Consider the following 6,000-nt stretch of genomic DNA (forward strand, 5'->3'; position numbering starts at 1 on the left):
CAGGTCTCTACTGTTACGCTGTAACCAGGAACAGAACCAATACCCAGGTCTCTACTGTTATGCTGTAACCAGGAACAGAACCAATACCCAGGTCTCTACTGTTATACTGTAACCAGGAACAGAACCAATACCCAGGTCTCTACTGTTATGCTGTAACCAGGAACAGAACCAATACCCAGGTCTCTACTGTTATGCTGTAACCAGGAAGAGAACCAATACCCAGGTCTCTACTGTAACCAGGAACAGAACCAATACCCAGGTCTCTACTGTTATACTGTAACCAGGAACAGAACCAATACCCAGGTCTCTACTGTTCTGCTGTAACCAGGAACAGAACCAATACCCAGGTCTCTACTGTTATGCTGTAACCAGGAACAGAACCAATACCCAGGTCTCTACTGTTATGCTGTAACCAGGAACAGAACCAATACCCAGGTCTCGTACTGTAACCAGGAACAGAACCAATACCCAGGTCTCTACTGTAACCAGGAACAGAACCAATACCCAGGTCTCTACTGTTATACTGTAACCAGGAACAGAACCAATACCCAGGTCTCTACTGTTATGACTGTAACCAGGAACAGAACCAATACCCAGGTCTCTACTGTTATACTGTAACCAGGAACAGAACCAATACCCAGGTCTCTACTGTTATGCTGTAACCAGGAACAGAACCAATACCCAGGTCTCTACTGTTATACTGTAACCAGGAACAGAACCAATACCCAGGTCTCTACTGTTATGCTGTAACCAGGAACAGAACCAATACCCAGGTCTCTACTGTTATACTGTAACCAGGAACAGAACCAATACCCAGGTCTCTACTGTTATACTGTAACCAGGAACAGAACCAATACCCAGGTCTCTACTGTTATACTGTAACCAGGAACAGAACCAATACCCAGGTCTCTACTGTTACGCTGTAACCAGGAACAGAACCAATACCCAGGTCTCTACTGTTATGCTGTAACCAGGAACAGAACCAATACCCAGGTCTCTACTGTTATACTGTAACCAGGAACAGAACCAATACCCAGGTCTCTACTGTTACACTGTAACCAGGAACAGAACCAATACCCAGGTCTCTACTGTTATGCTGTAACCAGGAACAGAACCAATACCCAGGTCTCTACTGTTATGCTGTAACCAGGAAGAGAACCAATACCCAGGTCTCTACTGTAACCAGGAACAGAACCAATACCCAGGTCTCTACTGTTATACTGTAACCAGGAACAGAACCAATACCCAGGTCTCTACTGTTCTGCTGTAACCAGGAACAGAACCAATACCCAGGTCTCTACTGTTCTGCTGTAACCAGGAACAGAACCAATACCCAGGTCTCTACTGTTATGCTGTAACCAGGAACAGAACCAATACCCAGGTCTCTATTGTTATACTGTAACCAGGAACAGAACCAATACCCAGGTCTCTACTGTAACCAGGAACAGAACCAATACCCAGGTCTCTACTGTTATACTGTAACCAGGAACAGAACCAATACCCAGGTCTCTACTGTTATGCTGTAACCAGGAACAGAACCAATACCCAGGTCTCTACTGTAACCAGGAACAGAACCAATACCCAGGTCTCTACTGTTATACTGTAACCAGGAACAGAACCAATACCCAGGTCTCTACTGTTAGGCTGTAACCAGGAACAGAACCAATACCCAGGTCTCTACTGTTACACTGTAACCAGGAACAGAACCAATACCCAGGTCTCTACTGTTATGCTGTAACCAGGAACAGAACCAATACCCAGGTCTCTACTGTAACCAGGAACAGAACCAATACCCAGGTCTCTACTGTAACCAGGAACAGAACCAATACCCAGGTCTCTACTGTTATACTGTAACCAGGAACAGAACCAATACCCAGGTCTCTACTGTAACCAGGAAGAGAACCAATACCCAGGTCTCTACTGTTATGCTGTAACCAGGAACAGAACCAATACCCAGGTCTCTACTGTTATGCTGTAACCAGGAACAGAACCAATACCCAGGTCTCTACTGTAACCAGGAACAGAACCAATACCCAGGTCTCTACTGTTATACTGTAACCAGGAACAGAACCAATACCCAGGTCTCTACTGTTATGCTGTAACCAGGAACAGAACCAATACCCAGGTCTCTACTGTTATACTGTAACCAGGAACAGAACCAATACCCAGGTCTCTACTGTTATGCTGTAACCAGGAACAGAACCAATACCCAGGTCTCTACTGTTATGCTGTAACCAGGAACAGAACCAATACCCAGGTCTCTACTGTTATGCTGTAACCAGGAACAGAACCAATACCCAGGTCTCTACTGTTATGCTGTAACCAGGAACAGAACCAATACCCAGGTCTCTACTGTAACCAGGAACAGAACCAATACCCAGGCTCTCGTACTGTAACCAGGAACAGAACCAATACCCAGGTCTCTACTGTTATGCTGTAACCAGGAACAGAACCAATACCCAGGTCTCTACTGTTCTGCTGTAACCAGGAACAGAACCAATACCCAGGTCTCTACTGTAACCAGGAACAGAACCAATACCCAGGTCTCTACTGTTATACTGTAACCAGGAACAGAACCAATACCCAGGTCTCTACTGTTATACTGTAACCAGGAACAGAACCAATACCCAGGTCTCTACTGTTATGCTGTAACCAGGAACAGAACCAATACCCAGGTCTCTACTGTTATACTGTAACCAGGAACAGAACCAATACCCAGGTCTCTACTGTTATACTGTAACCAGGAACAGAACCAATACCCAGGTCTCTACTGTTATGCTGTAACCAGGAACAGAACCAATACCCAGGTCTCTACTGTTATACTGTAACCAGGAACAGAACCAATACCCAGGTCTCTACTGTTATGCTGTAACCAGGAACAGAACCAATACCCAGGTCTCTACTGTTATGCTGTAACCAGGAACAGAACCAATACCCAGGTCTCTACTGTTATGCTGTAACCAGGAACAGAACCAATACCCAGGTCTCTACTGTTATGCTGTAACCAGGAACAGAACCAATACCCAGGTCTCTACTGTAACCAGGAACAGAACCAATACCCAGGTCTCTACTGTAACCAGGAACAGAACCAATACCCAGGTCTCTACTGTTATGCTGTAACCAGGAACAGAACCAATACCCAGGTCTCTACTGTTCTGCTGTAACCAGGAACAGAACCAATACCCAGGTCTCTACTGTAACCAGGAACAGAACCAATACCCAGGTCTCTACTGTTATACTGTAACCAGGAACAGAACCAATACCCAGGTCTCTACTGTTATGCTGTAACCAGGAACAGAACCAATACCCAGGTCTCTACTGTTATACTGTAACCAGGAACAGAACCAATACCCAGGTCTCTACTGTTATGCTGTAACCAGGAACAGAACCAATACCCAGGTCTCTACTGTTATGCTGTAACCAGGAACAGAACCAATACCCAGGTCTCTACTGTAACCAGGAACAGAACCAATACCCAGGTCTCTACTGTTATGCTGTAACCAGGAACAGAACCAATACCCAGGTCTCTACTGTTATGCTGTAACCAGGAACAGAACCAATACCCAGGTCTCTACTGTTATACTGTAACCAGGAACAGAACCAATACCCAGGTCTCTACTGTTATGCTGTAACCAGGAACAGAACCAATACCCAGGTCTCTACTGTTATACTGTAACCAGGAACAGAACCAATACCCAGGTCTCTACTGTTATGCTGTAACCAGGAACAGAACCAATACCCAGGTCTCTACTGTTATACTGTAACCAGGAACAGAACCAATACCCAGGTCTCTACTGATATGCTGTAACCAGGAACAGAACCAATACCCAGGTCTCTACTGTAACCAGGAACAGAACCAATACCCAGGTCTCTACTGTTATGCTGTAACCAGGAACAGAACCAATACCCAGGTCTCTACTGTTATACTGTAACCAGGAACAGAACCAATACCCAGGTCTCTACTGTTATACTGTAACCAGGAACAGAACCAATACCCAGGTCTCTACTGTTATACTGTAACCAGGAACAGAACCAATACCCAGGTCTCTACTGTTATACTGTAACCAGGAACAGAACCAATACCCAGGTCTCTACTGTTATGCTGTAACCAGGAACAGAACCAATACCCAGGTCTCTACTGTTACACTGTAACCAGGAACAGAACCAATACCCAGGTCTCTACTGTTATGCTGTAACCAGGAACAGAACCAATACCCAGGTCTCTACTGTTATGCTGTAACCAGGAAGAGAACCAATACCCAGGTCTCTACTGTAACCAGGAACAGAACCAATACCCAGGTCTCTACTGTTATGCTGTAACCAGGAACAGAACCAATACCCAGGTCTCTACTGTTATGCTGTAACCAGGAACAGAACCAATACCCAGGTCTCTACTGTTATGCTGTAACCAGGAACAGAACCAATACCCAGGTCTCTACTGTAACCAGGAACAGAACCAATACCCAGGTCTCTACTGTTATGCTGTAACCAGGAACAGAACCAATACCCAGGTCTCTACTGTAACCAGGAACAGAACCAATACCCAGGTCTCTACTGTTATACTGTAACCAGGAACAGAACCAATACCCAGGTCTCTACTGTTATACTGTAACCAGGAACAGAACCAATACCCAGGTCTCTACTGTTATGCTGTAACCAGGAAGAGAACCAATACCCAGGTCTCTACTGTAACCAGGAACAGAACCAATACCCAGGTCTCTACTGTTATGCTGTAACCAGGAACAGAACCAATACCCAGGTCTCTACTGTTATGCTGTAACCAGGAACAGAACCAATACCCAGGTCTCTACTGTTATGCTGTAACCAGGAACAGAACCAATACCCAGGTCTCTACTGTTATACTGTAACCAGGAACAGAACCAATACCCAGGTCTCTACTGTTATGCTGTAACCAGGAACAGAACCAATACCCAGGTCTCTACTGTAACCAGGAACAGAACCAATACCCAGGTCTCTACTGTAACCAGGAACAGAACCAATACCCAGGTCTCTACTGTTATACTGTAACCAGGAACAGAACCAATACCCAGGTCTCTACTGTTATGCTGTAACCAGGAACAGAACCAATACCCAGGTCTCTACTGTAACCAGGAACAGAACCAATACCCAGGTCTCTACTGTAACCAGGAACAGAACCAATGCCCAGGTCTCTACTGTAACCAGGAACAGAACCAATACCCAGGTCTCTACTGTTATGCTGTAACCAGGAACAGAACCAATACCCAGGTCTCTACTGTAACCAGGAACAGAACCAATACCCAGGTCTCTACTGTTATGCTGTAACCAGGAACAGAACCAATACCCAGGTCTCTACTGTTATGCTGTAACCAGGAACAGAACCAATACCCAGGTCTCTACTGTTATGCTGTAACCAGGAACAGAACCAATACCCAGGTCTCTACTGTTATACTGTAACCAGGAACAGAACCAATACCCAGGTCTCTACTGTTATGCTGTAACCAGGAACAGAACCAATACCCAGGTCTCTACTGTTATACTGTAACCAGGAACAGAACCAATACCCAGGTCTCTACTGATATGCTGTAACCAGGAACAGAACCAATACCCAGGTCTCTACTGTAACCAGGAACAGAACCAATACCCAGGTCTCTACTGTTATGCTGTAACCAGGAACAGAACCAATACCCAGGTCTCTACTGTTATACTGTAACCAGGAACAGAACCAATACCCAGGTCTCTACTGTTATGCTGTAACCAGGAACAGAACCAATACCCAGGTCTCTACTGTTATACTGTAACCAGGAACAGAACCAATACCCAGGTCTCTACTGTAACCAGGAACAGAACCAATACCCAGGTCTCTACTGTTATGCTGTAACCAGGAACAGAACCAATACCCAGGTCTCTACTGTTATACTGTAACCAGGAACAGAACCAATACCCAGGTCTCTACTGTTATACTGTAACCAGGAACAGAACCAATACCCAGGTCTCTACTGTTACACTGTAACCAGGAAC

At 45.3% G+C, this 6,000-nt stretch overlaps 1 protein-coding gene across 1 annotated transcript in view; it reads right to left on the bottom strand.

Annotated features, from left to right (window-relative positions):
* LOC106594004 (uncharacterized protein KIAA0930 homolog) overlaps nt 1-6,000 on the bottom strand; it is a 92,191-nt gene that overhangs the window by 28,644 nt on the left and 57,547 nt on the right. The window lies entirely within an intron of this gene.

The sequence above is a fragment of the Salmo salar genome, chromosome 17 (genome assembly GCF_965601325.2).
Source record: "Salmo salar chromosome 17, fSalSal1, whole genome shotgun sequence".
Lineage (NCBI taxonomy): Eukaryota > Metazoa > Chordata > Actinopteri > Salmoniformes > Salmonidae > Salmo > Salmo salar.